Raw genomic sequence first — 13,938 nt, 5'->3', positions numbered from 1 at the left:
ATTGTTGCCACTGCAACTGGTTGTAAATGTGAGTTGGTTGCCAAGAGCCTTAAATGTGATCAAGTTACTGCATGTGTGTGCATGTGTACATAGCACTGAAAGCTGTGGACATGTCAAAAGTAACTTTTGGGGGGCTGGTTGTAACTTTGAATAGTTAAGTGAGGATTACCTGTAAACTGGTTTAATGTGTGATTATGTGCCATCAAATCTATATCATAACCATATAAATATACCTCTCCATAATAATCTTAGATCTGATTCTTTAAGTTTTCCAACAATGCATCCATCATTCCTATAATTAAGTCCATCCAGCTATTAGTTATCTTCTCTTCTTTCCTTCCAGCTTACTGAGCATCATGGATTTCTCAAGAGAATTAAGTAATTGCATATGTCCAAAATGGGACAGATTTGAGCCTGCTTATTCATTTTTTGAAAAAGAGCTGTGAATTGATTTATTCCATGATCCATTTGTTAAATTTTCTGGCTTATCCTTGGCATTCTCAGCAATCTTTCCCAACATTAAGTATGAATGCACTTTCTCTTCTACTTTTCAAAGTCCAACTTTCACTTCCATATTTGTCACAGATCTGCTTGCACAAATCTGATCTTTGTACATATTGACACATCACAGCTTCTAAATATATATTTTTAAGATGCATTGCTATTTTACCAAGTGCTATTCTGCAGAATGTTTCTTGACTGCCGGTGCCTTTATTGTAGTCAGTCCTAAAAGACTGCAGAATGTTTCTTGACTGCCGGTGCCTTTATTGTAGTCAGTCCTAAAAGACAGAACTTATCAACCAATATCTTCATTTATTACTATGTAAATAGGTAGAGTTTGGGTGCTGAATCTATGGCCATTTATTTGGTTTTCTCTATATTTCAGCCTAGGCCCATTTTTTCATTTAACTTTAATGGTTAAATCATTGTTAACTGAAGATTTATGTCTTGCAAAAAAAGCCAGTAAGGCCTTTTTCTGAATAAAAATACCCAAGATAAACTATACTATGGCAATCAGCCCAAATTACGTAGCCTAAAGTACAATTCTCTGCAAAGTGTGGTAAGCTGAGAGGGGTTAATGAACGCATCACAATACAACCTTATCTATTTTTATAAAATAATGTGGCTCACACTATACGTGCTTTTATATGCAGTTGCAGTCTAAGTTTCTAAGGCGCGAGAGATATACGATTCTAAGTTCAAGATAATTGCCTTTTTGGTCTTCGTTAATATGTGACATGATTTGCAGTTGAATTTGAAAACAAAAGCATCATTCTCCTATTAGTATTTCTTGATGTAATGTATGTATTGAATATCCGCTGATGCAATTTTGCTCGAAATCAGGGGAAATTTTTTAGGCAAATTCGCTCATCGACAACGCTGTGCCTACATCCGTTTCGTTATTGGAGCAAACAGTAACTCTCCGAGTGGGCGGTGACTGAAACAGGAGACGGCGGGAGCTGGGCACCGAGCCCGATCTCGAGGCGCGCTCCCTAACACTTGCGCGCGCGCGCAAAAAAACGAACAAAAACCCAACAACTTTCTAGCTGTTGAAACCGTTAACGGTAGCCTGTCTTAAAGAACTGAATGCTCCGCTAAGACACTTATCCTTCTGTTTAGACGGGGCTTGAATTTTTTTTCTCCGATCGCAGCTCAGAAGGAAGATTTTTCACGCTTCAGCCACCTATTCCCGCAGAGTTATACGGGGACAGAATTTGGCGGTAAAGAGGGGGTATTAAGTTTTTGAAATGAGAAAAAGGAGAAAGCTTCCCAGCCTTTCTAGCCAGCCAGCGCGAGAACAAAGAACTTCCCTCTTTCCCTTTCCCGCCCCGCACGTGTGTGTGGGGGGGGAAGAAGCGAATTCTCCACCCCTCCATTGCTGCTGATACTGCCTCCTTCTGCCGCCGATTGGTAGCTGCCTGGCCCTGCTGGGCGGGGAAAGGAAAGATATCCAATCCTGACGACGGCAGGTTTTCTCCAATGAGAGCGATGGCCATTGGGCCGCCGCGGGGTTTGGCGCTCTGTTGTCCGAAGCTGGGGACAAGAAGACGAGGAAGATCAGTGAAGTGAACCCGACCCTCGGACAGAAAGTGAAAGGCAGCGCGGTGGGCGGGAAGCCACCGGCGGCAGTAGGTGCTACTACCAGGGAGTGGGCTAACGAGTAAACGGGCGACGGGTAGACGAAGGGAAAGACACACCCGCTCAGGGGCTCTTTGTCGTGCTTGGGGGCGGGGGATGGGACTCACGCAAGTTAAGGTGGGGGTTGTCTATAGGGCGACAGGGCCGGGCTTCCTACGAAGGGCAGCCTGGGAGAGGTGTCTCTGAAAGCCCCTCCTCTAGTTAAATTCAGTAGGGCTTGAATTAAGAAAGGGATACTACTAGGGTAAGCGAGGCTGCGAGGATACACCAAGTCTGCGGAGAATTTAGGATAAATGGGGGGGCGGCGGCGACTGAGAGGGCGTATGGGAAATTAGATAATAGGGTGGAAATGAATTTATGAGAAAGGAAAGGTGGTTTTCGGGGAAGCAGATATTGCTCAGAATTGACGAAATTGTCATTTTACTTCTTCGTTCAGCACCTAGCACATAACTAAACATAGTACGTGATTATTTAGGCAGTGGCATCCAGTATGACAGTTATTTTAAGAGAATTTAAAGAATCGTGAGAGGATGAATTTGAATTTCCTGTCACAGGGCCAATTTTCTTCATGAAAATTAAGGCACTAGCTTTTTATAAGAACACTAAAGAAGTGCAAACTCTTGGGATGTGATGAGAACAAGTGCTGAATGAAAAGTATACTTTGTTCACACTGGTGCTTTCTGAATCACCTAAGTATTTTGAGATCTGTAGACAAAATAATGTGATTAAATAGGTAGATGAATGAAGAGTCAGAAGCTAATCTGCAGAAGGAAGGGGCAAAGCTGATTATATTTTTAGAGATAGAATGTATTCCTGTCCTTCTCTATTCAAGTCCAACAATACTCTTCACAGCATTCTATTTTGGGCTACAGTAATTATTTGAAAGGGAGATCTCTTTGTAAATTACTGGGAATTCAAAATAATGTAATTGAAACACTAGAATTCTCACTTAATGCTAACAAAGGAAAATTACTTCCAAATGGAGGTTCTAGAGAGAAGAGCTTTAAGTCTTCTGAATCTTATGTTATTCTGTATAAGCTGGGTATGGAATGGAATGGAATATGAGTTCCCAGTGAAAAAGTTTTAGTATTATAATTTCCAAAATGTAAAAATACCAGCTGTGATTCTGTATATATCTATTTGGAAATAAATGTTTGAGTGGAAGAGATTGACTTCTGAATAGGAATGAGTAACTCTATCCTGGGATGGTATTGGTAAAAAAAACCAATAAAATACCTTCAGTTCATTTATGATTTAAATAATATTTAAACTGCTAATATTAAAATACCCAGATTTTGTAAGCAGATTACAATATGGCAAACATTGATTACCCTGAACAATTTTGGCTCATAATGGATTTTTGCTAAGAATATTTTATCAATGGAAGTATTTTTTATTTCATATACTCCCTGGCTATGTCTCAGTATGTACTGTGTTGGAAGTAACATTCTGTACTGTACTGTAACAGAATCTCATTTAAGTGCCACTTAAAGTTTTTGTAAATATTTGCATATTTATAAGATTGTTTCTTTTGAACTGTTCACTTAATTAGCAGATTTTTTTGAAATTGATCTAAAAACTTCCAGTTGATTTATATGATCACCAGCAGCTCTGCTTACTATATGAAATTGATAACTGCTATATAGCTCACTACAGCATATAACCTACAAAGGTTTGCTTTAAGAAAGAAAATTGTTATTTTTCTTTGCAGTATTTTGTGGCTGTAATAGGATTAAAATTTTAAATTATCAAATGATTATGAATAAAATGAGCAAGAACTTTAAAAGTTATGTTTACCTGACTAAAATCATTATTGTTTAGGTAAATGCCTTCTGCAATAATTATATTGAAAAAGCCTTGTCTACAGTTATGTGAAAAAGAAAATACACCCTCTGAATTCTATGGTTTTACTTCGGACATAGTAAAAATCAACTAATGTATAAAACTAAATACACCTTATGATTCAACAGCTTGTAGAAAAACCTTTAGTAGCAATAACTTGAAGTAATCATACACGCTTTTTGCTTCCATAAGTATGGAAAGGCTATGTAGCAGCCTGGTGTTGCTAATGAAGTGCCCTTGATCAATTGATCATCAGCAAGTGTAACTACTTCTATAAAAGCCAAAATTTTAGGAGTTTGCTGGTCTCCAGCTTTGAGTTGTGTATTAACACAATGCCAAAGAGTAAAGACATTAGCAATGAACTTAGAAAAGGAATTGTTGGTGCCCATCAATCTGGAAAAGGTTATAAGGACATTTCCAAACAATTTAAAGTCCATTATTCTACAGTGATTCACAAATGGAGAACATTCAAGACAATTGCCAACCTTCCCAAGAGTGGATATCCCAGCAAATTCACCATAAGGTCAGACTGTGCAAGACTCAGATTGAAAAAAAATCCAAGAGTTACATCGCAGACTAGAGACCTCAATTAAATGTTAAGCTTCATGACAGTACAATTAGAAAAAGACTGAACAAGTATGGTTTATTTGGAAGGATTGCTAGGAGAAAGACTTCTCTCTAAAAGAACATGGCAATATCACTTAGGTTTGCAAAGTTGCATGTGAACAAATCACAAAACTTCTGGAATGCTGTCATTTGGACAGAGGACACCAAAGTGGAGATAATTGGCGATAATGCACAGTGCCATGTTTGACCAAAACCAAACACAACTTAGCACAAATATACCATCTGTCAAGCACAGTGGTGGAGGAGTGATGATTTGGGCTTGTTTTGCAGCCAGAAGACCTGAAAACCTTGCAGTCATTGAAAACCATGAACTCCTCTGTATATTAAAGTATTCTAGAGTCAAGTGTGAGGTCATCTGTCTGACAGCTAGAGCTTGGCTGACATTGGATCTTGCAACAGAACAATGATCCCAAGCACACCAGCAAATCTATAACAGAATGGCTGAAAAAGAAAAAAATCAAGGTGTTACAATGGCGCAGTCAAAGTCCAGGCCTCAACCTGATTGAAATGCTGTGGCAGTACCTCAAGAGAGCTGTGCATAAACAAATACCCACAAACCTCAATGAAGTGAAGAATGTTATAAAGAAGAGTGGGTCAAAATTCCTCCACAGCAATGTGAAAGACTGATAAAGTCATACAGAAAACAATTACTTCAAGTTATTGCTGCTAAAGGTGTTTATACAAGCTATTGAATCATAAAATGTATTTAGTTTTACATACTTGGCTTCTTTATTTTGGCTTTCTTTTTGTAAAATAAATGATGACATAGTGCAATATGTCATGCATTATGTTCATCTGAGGTTGTATTTACCTACTTTTAAGAACTGCTAAGGAACAAATGATTTTTATTATGTCCCAGTACATAAAACCATAAACTCAAAAGGGGTGTACTTTCTTTTTGAAACGACTGTTTATTGCCTTGTATTATTCGTTACAATGAGGAAATTAATGACAGACTTACTGGCCTATATGTATTTCATATACAAATTATTTGAAAATGTAAACAGTACTTTATAATAAAATACCAGCTCTTTACTGTAGTATCCCGTCACATTAGCATCAATAAGTACTGTTGTTTGGAGTGGGATGGCTATAATCAAATAAATAATATTTGTTTTAAACATACGTATTGGTCCACTGTTACTGTTTTTGTACAGACATATGTGAGTTGTCAGTATTTATTGATACAATATAATCAGAATTAAATAAGATACAGTGAGGGAAAAATATTTGATCCCCTGCTGATTTTGTATGTTTGCCCACTGACAAAGTCTATAATTTTAATGGTAGGTTTATTTTAACAGTGAGATACAGAATAACGACAAAAAAATCCAGAAAGACACATTTCAAAAAAGTTATAAATTGATTCGTATTTTAATGAGTGAAATAAGTATTTGATCCCTTTGCAAAACATGACTTAGTACTTGATGGCAAAACACTTGTTGCCAATCACAGAAGTCAGACGTTTTTTGTAGTTGGCCACCAGGTTTGCACATATCTCAGGAGGGATTTTGTCCCTCTCCTCTTTGCCGATTTTCTCCCAGGCTGATGTTTGGCAGCTTGAACCTTCAGCTTCCTCCACAGATTTTCTATGGGATTAAGGTCTGGAGACTGGCTAGGCCACTCCAGGATCTTAATGTGCTTCTTCTTGAGCCACTCCTTTGTTCTCTTGAGTCATTCTCATGCTGGAATACCCATCTACGACCCATTTTCAATGCCCTGGCTGAGGGAAGGAGGTTCTCACCCAAGATTTGACGGTACATGGCCCTGTCCATTGTCCCTTTAATGCAGTGAAGTTGTCCTGTCCCCTTGGCAGAAAACACTCCCAAAGCATAATGTTTCCACCTCCATATTTGACGGTGAGAATGGTATTCTTGGGATGATAAGCAGCATTCCTCCTTTTCCAAACATAGCAAGTTGAGTTGATGCCAAAGAGCTTGATTTTGGTCTCATCTGACTACAACACTTTCACCCAGTTCTCTGAATCATTCAGTTGTTCACTGGCAAACTTCAGATGGGCGTGTACATGTGCTTTCTTGAGTAGCGGGACCTTGCAGGTGCTGCAGTGTTTCAGTCATTCATGGCGTAGTGTGTTACCAATTGTTTTCTTGGTGACTATTGTCCCAGCTGTCTTGAGATCATTGACAAGATCCTCCAGTGTAGTTCTGGGCTGATTCCTCACTGTTTTCATGATCATTGAAACTCCACGAGGTGAGATTGTGCATGTAGCTCCAGACTGAGAGAGATTGACAGTTATTTTGTGTTTCTTCCACTTGGGTATAATCACACCAACTATTGTCACCTCACCAAGCTGCTTGGTGATAGTTTTGTAGCCCACAGGTCCCCAACTTTTTGGGCACCAGGAACCGATTCCGTGGAGAGAGGTTTTTCTGTGAACTGAAGGGGCATGGTTTTGTGTGCTACCTGCATCCCTCAGATGGAGCTTTGCTTGTTTGTGCAGACTGTTTGCTGGCATGCCACAGCCTGGTACTGGTCCATGGACTAGGGGTTGGGTACCCTTGTTGTAGCCCATTGTAGCCTTGTGTAGGTGTACATTCTTGTCGCTGACATCCTTGCAAGACTTTTTGGTCTTGGCCATGGTGGAGAGTTTGGAATCTGATTGATTGTTTCTGTGGACAGGTGTCTTTTATACCGATAACAAGATGAGATTAGGAGCACTCCCTTTAAGAGATTGCTCCTAATCTCAGCTCGTTACCTATATAAAAGACACCTGGGAACCAGAAATCTTGCTGATCAATAGGGAATCAAATACTTATTTCACTCATTAAAATGCAAATCAATTTATAACTTTTTTGAAATGTGTTTTTCTGGATTTTTTGTTGTTATTCTGTCTTTCACTGTTGAAATAAACCTACCATTACAATTATAGACTGATCATTTCTTTGTCAGTGGGCAAACGTACAAAATCAGCAGGGGATCAAATAATTTTTTCCCTCACTGTACTACCTTAAGAATTTTGAATATCAGTAATGCATGATACATACACCAGGAATTTTCAAACTTGTGGATTTTTTTTAACTTCATCTCACTACATTACAATTACATTTGACAAGCATAAAAGATACTTTGTCAAAAAATGAAATACCAAAACCCAAGCAGAGAACCATCAATCTCTAAAGATTGCTGAACTGTATTACCAGAATCCTTTTGTACTGGTCATTCTGCCTAAAGTTGCTGAAGTTGTAATTCATCAAAGTCTAGGAACACTGCAATAGATTGAAATAAAACAAGTTAAATAGTTTTGGTTTTTAAATCTACTATAGTTCTTTTTAAATATATGTTTGCTTTCATCTATCAGAGCAATGGAAATAGAAGAAAGTATTAAAGGAAATAGAGGAAAGTATTAAAGTCCTGAGTGACAAATATTGTCATTGATAAAATAGAACATATGGATTTTAAAAACAACTTATTATCTGCCTAAATTCAGTATCCAGCCATTGGAGTGATATGGCTAGGTCAGTGATGGCGAACCTTTTAGAGACCGAGTGCCCCAAACCTGCCCCCACTCTGCCTCCTGCCCTGCCTGTTCTGCCCCTGCCCTGCCCGCAGGGCCATGCACTGCTCCATGGCCCGCCACAGCAGATTGCCCAGGTAGCCCTCGGCCCACACCCTGCAGCATCATCTGCACGCTATGGGGCGCAAGGGCAGAGTCTTTTCCCTGCTGCCTGGCTATGTCCTTGGCTCCGCTGCTCCGTGTGGGCTGCGCCCGGGGGTGACTCTCCTCCAGGGCGGCTGCTAGTGGGGGGGCCACGGGGGGGCGAGGCTGGGGTGATGGTGCACATGTCCACAGAGAGGGCTCCGAGTGCCGCCTCTGGCACATGTGCCATAGGTTTGCCACCACTGGGCTCGGTTCACTAGAGTGAATACCACAGATATTGCAAAAGGAGGGAGCAATTAAGAAGTAAACGACCAAAGCAGATCACATTATCATAATGCAAAAAAAAAATGATTTTGATAAGATTTTAGAGAAATTAAGTTAACAAAAATTCTCTGGAATGCAGCCACGGCTATCTATAATCATTTTTTGAAGAAAAACAGTCATTAAATATTGATTTATTTGGCCAGAACATTTATTGATTTCCCGAGCAATTGTGAAATTCGAGTTTTAATTTTTGTACATCAAAATAGTTAAATTTGTATATTTGTATACTTAGAATAAATGGAGTAACTGATGCATGCATTTTTATGCAGTTCTGATCATTTTAATATATAAATTAGCATAAAATATACCAAGTTTTTTATTGCCAAGTTTCTGTCACTAAACTGTGCCAGCTGATGAGGTTCTGAGACTTTCTTTTTAATTACCAAGTTCTATGGCATGAAAAAACTGAAAATTCCTGACAAACATGCCTGCCTGTATCTTTTAGGTAATGAGGTATGAATAATAATATGCTGACTTTCTAGAAAGTTGCTTAATTAGAGAATCAAGCTTGCTTAAACTAGAAGGAGGAGACTTGGGTAAAAATGAGTTATGCTTCTGGTAAACTGGACAACTAAGTTAAGCTCACCGAAATCTTACCCAATAAACATTACATATGAAAAGGATATGACTTAAGATTGGCAATCTAATTGCCTATCATGAAGAAAACAGCCAGGGAATACAAGAGAATAAAGGCAAAATAGAATAACTTAATTAAATGAAAGAAGAATAGAGGATAGATTGTGAGTGTATAAAACTAAGAGAAAGGTAAGAACATCATAAATTTAAATGAAAGTGTCCTGGTATTTTGGAGTTGGATTTTGGAAGTGAAGGATAGGTTTAATAATGGAAAAAAATTAAGATACATGTCAGAAAGTGTGCATCAATGTTATCTGGAGTTTTATTACTGTGTATGAAAGTATAAATTTATACAGTAAAGTACAAAAGAATATACAAATTGTATGGAAGAAATGGAAGCAAAGATGATTTGCAAGTTAGAAAGTTATGGAGGAATATAGTAAATAGTATTGGTCTAAATTAAATGTAGGCATATTCCCTTTTTGGTTTTTTGGTCTTTGCTTATTAATATCTGTGTTTCTGAGCTAACACTAATTGCCCTGAAAGAACAAAATTAAGGATTTATCATACATATGTAACTGAATATAGGGACAGTGATTTCATCAACATGTCAATAATTTGTACTGAAAAAAAAAGAACTCTTAAAAAAATTACAAGAAATTAGTCTATGTCAGTGATGGTGAACCTTTTAGAGACCGAGTGGCCAAACTGCAACCCAAAACCCACTTATTTATTGCCGGGTGCCAGGTGGGCATGGCCCACTGGGTGGGCTTGGCTGTGGTAGTCATGACAGACTGTGTGCGTGTGGCCAAGGTGGGCATGGTCACCTCTGTTGCTCGTGGGGAGGGACACCTGTGGGGGCCGGGCAGGGTTGGGGGAGATCCAGGGAATCTCTGGCAGGTGGGGCAGTGGACAGGAGGCTCATCCTGCAGGGTGAGGCGTGGCAAGACGAGGCGAGGCAGGGCAGGGTGCCATTTTTGCAGGGCGAAGCGAGGCAGGGGCCGCTGCTGCCTGACACCATTGGCCCCCGCACACAGAGCCAGCAGTGTCCATCAGCAGCCACAGCCTGCCAGCCCCTCGACCAGTACACTCTGGGGCTCCACAGCCTGCCTCCAGCAGTTCAGAGAAGCCGCCTCTGAGCTGGACGGACGGCCGACAGCTGAGGAGGTGATGCAGTGGGTTGTACCCGTGAAAAGGAGAGCATGTGAGGCCAGGAGGGATGGGGTGGGGGGGAGGGAAGCCAGCCATGCTGGGATGCATCCGGCCATGTGGGACTTTGGCGAGTTAGTACGCGGCTGGTTGAAGAGGGGCAGTTGCCATCTCTGGCGCATGGCGTGCATGCCCATAGAGAGGGCTCTGAGTGCCGCCTCTGGCACGCGTGCCATAGGTTCACCACCACTGGTCTATGTGCTTGCTTTACAAATAGATTTGAAAAGCACATAAAGCACGTTAATCCTTTCATAACATAAAGTTATGCATATTATATGGTCATGTAATGTCTCTATTCCTAGCAATCATTTTCAAGCAATGTTTGATCAATGAATTGATGCTTCAGTAAGTTGTCTAAAAAATTATAGATCTTCTAAGTCAGATTGTCAGATGTCAGATCCAGTAAGAAAAGATTGCCTTCTCTTTGAGCTTTAATGGAGGTCTCATCAGCAGTGCTCAACTTAATTAACTTGAAACGATGCTTTAAACAATAGTGAAGACAAAATATGCATGTGGCATATTTTGGGTTTTTGCAAACAACCAGGCACATATTTGAAAGTTTGTAGTGATATTTGAAAAAAAGTCAAAAGATGTGAGAAGCAAATAATTATACTAAAGAGTAGAAATTTATTAGATAAAGAAGCAATTGCCATAGTTAAGAGGAAACACCTCTACATAAGTAAGAATCAAAGAGGCAGGTCCAATGTATAAGAAGCAAATGACAAGACCTTATAAAAACTTAGAAATGCCTGAAGGATCTTTGCAGATGAGATAAGATTTGAACTTTTAACATAAACTATAGTGTAGTGTAGGCAACAAAGACAGTGTATCATTGAAGGGTATCGGAGATACAGCTTCCTAAAGAAGGCAGAGAGATTATTATGAGGAATCAGAATAAATATAGAATGATTTTACCAGTGATTTTTTTGTAAAAAATAAAAAAAATAAAAAAGGTGTCGGAACTCACACATGTCATACAACCCACCTTGCCTACCCTACAAGGTTCCATCCAAAAAAGGTGCCGGAACTCCGTTCTGGGCGTTCTATGACAAAAAAAGCCCTGGATTTCACCCATTTTGAAGCAAAAGCAGGGGCCAAGTGAGCAACAAAACTATTCTCCAGTATAGGAGATAGAGAATCCACCAATGGTTTTCTCTGTCTGCCTGCTCTTGAGACCAAGTAGCCAAAACTTGACATGCTCCTTCTTGCTAGAGGCTCCATTCTTAACTTGGTCTCAGCTCTTGAAGACTCATTTTGGTGTGGCTCTCAGCTATTTCAGGTTAGACAAAGCAACCCATTGGTGAATTCTCCCTAAATTATTGGCTATCCCTTTTAAAAAAAAAAATTTTAACCTTCCCTAACAAATTACCCACAGGCTCTGAGATCATCTCTGATCTCAGATTAATTAAGAGGTGGGTTGTGGGGGGGGATTTCCTCCAGCTTCCCATCCCATTCCCAGGGCTCTGGGTGGGTGGGGGGGAGAAGGCATCAGCAGAGACTACTTGCTGTGCCTTTCTCCCCAGCCTCCCAGTTTTCTCCCCAGTTTGGGGGAAAATAGCAAACTCCAGACTCGGATTCAAAATTTGAATCCGGATCGTCAGAGCTTGCTCCAGCAGCCCAGGGCAACCGCAAGCGCCATTTTAGTTGCTGTTTCAGGCAACAAAGGCTTATTTTCGCCCAATTTAAACCTTAAAGCAGCGAAATCGGAGCGCACAACTAGTGCTGCTCCCACGACCCCCCCCAGACACTAGAAATTGCCAGAAGGCTGCGGAGCCCATTTTCAGAAGGAAACGGGCTGCGGCCACCATTTTCCAAGCTGCAGCAATCAACGGAAGACTTTTAAAAATTTTTTCCTTGTAATTCGGCAGCTGGGGGGTAGGCTCCAGAAGATAGCTGACCCCAGGATCATGCAGATTGACCATAGTGAGCGCTCCTACAGCAGTGGATACCCGAATCCCACATGAGGCCTTCTAGGCCTAACGAGGTCACGGGAGGCCTTTTAGGCCTAATGAGGCCTATTTCGCTGTAGGCGTGACCAATTTGGAGCCACGTGGTGGCCCAGGAAGGCTCAGGAAGGCCTATGGGCAGGATATAGCATATTTGATCAATTATAAATCATAACAACAAATTAAATACAAAACGGGGGGAAGCCTGTATCTTCTTTCAGTCTTGGTAGCTGCCATTTGGTGCTTTTTGTTGATCAGTTCAGGCCTCCAAACCTCTTCGAGGTTGCCCTGATTATTTTTTCTTTTACTGGTGCACACTGCCTGGTCACCTAAGGCCTCCGGGAGGAGCCCAGAGAGTGGTTCCAAATGTGCCTTCGGTACTTGCCTCAATTACCGTGACCATAGCCCAGAGAGAATTTTTTATTGGTCGGGTGATCAGGGGAGCAGTCTTGGTACTTGTTCCAATCTCGCTTCCGTCAACTACTTGCCTGCCAGAGCTTCTTCTCAGTATTTTCCTGGGATTGCTCAAACGGGATGGAGGGATCCTCGTTGCCTCAGTCCGTGAGCATGACCTCTTCACCTCCCAATTAAGGCTGCAATGCTCCTTCTGGCCAGAAGGCGGCAGAAGGGGGCAGGCAAGTGCAAAGCAAAAACAAAGCATTCGCTTAAGAAGCCCTCCAAGTTGGCGGAAAAGCAAGCCAGCCGTAGGCATCAGGCCCTGGAGAAGGAGTTCTCCATAGCGCAGAGGCAGGCCCAATTGGATTTGGATCAAATGTTGGCCACCGAGATGGAATTACCATTGGGTCCATTGACATCAACTCAGGGCGTTTGGTCGATTCCGGGAACACCGCCACCACTGGGCTCGCCCCCCGCATCGGCCCAACAAACAGCCACTGCTGCGGACACTAATGCTGAGCCCCTTTTGTCACCCACTACCACTGTACTCAGAGGTCATGACATAGGGGACATCTCAGACGGACGTCTGGAGGCCTTATTAACCAAGGTGGTGGACCGCGCTCTAACACAGTGCTCCATCCAACATGATCAGGGGGCCTCCACCTCGACTATGCCATCTTTTGAACTCCCCGTGGAGCTCCTGGTTATTCAGGAGCCCAACTCTCCAGCCCAGTCCTCCATGAGCGGTTACTCCTCGCCACAACAGGGGGAGCAACCGGAAATTAACATGTGAGAGGATGAGGAACTCCCCCCTGAACCATCCTCCTCAGGAGGTCTATTTAATCCCAACCTATTCCTCACAATACTCCGCAAGGCCATGTCCACTGTGAACATAGGGGCAGACCAGTTCCCTCAACCGCAGGCGGCACCAGGCACCACGCCCAGGCCTATATTCTTTGAGAAGATGACAACTGAACACCACATGCCTTGTCTCCCCATTTTCTTGAAGCAGATCAAGAAACAATGGGATTCTCCTTCTTTCCCTTCAGTGAGTGGTACGGACAAAAGATTGTACAGTACATCCACAGATCTCAACGAGGCTCTAGAGATTCCCAAGGTGGACGAAGCCTGGACTCCTTTGGTCTCCCAGACAGCCATGGCTGGGGACCTATTGGAGGCTCTCAAGGCTGATGACAAAAGGTGGGAGCAAACCTTCCGCAAAAGCCATCAGTCAGCGGCATGACCCATAAAGACGGCCAC

General features: G+C 41.6%; 1 protein-coding gene across 1 annotated transcript in view; it reads left to right on the top strand.

Moving 5' to 3' along the window:
* Nucleotides 1-1,975: 1,975 nt before the first annotated feature.
* Nucleotides 1,976-13,938, top strand: part of LOC120314356 (histone-lysine N-methyltransferase EZH2-like) — a gene marked incomplete at its 3' end in the record, with an annotated part of 71,086 nt that continues 59,123 nt past the window's right edge. Inside the window, exon 1 of the mRNA XM_039357368.1 lies at nt 1,976-2,133. The remainder of the gene's footprint in view (nt 2,134-13,938) is intronic.

This window comes from Crotalus tigris, unplaced genomic scaffold (assembly GCF_016545835.1).
Source record: "Crotalus tigris isolate CLP2741 ecotype Arizona unplaced genomic scaffold, ASM1654583v1 scf7180000018914.237226, whole genome shotgun sequence".
NCBI classification, from domain to species: Eukaryota; Metazoa; Chordata; class Lepidosauria; order Squamata; family Viperidae; genus Crotalus; species Crotalus tigris.
Note: the sequence above shows the minus strand (reverse complement) of the source record. Positions and strands in the feature narration are given on the sequence as shown.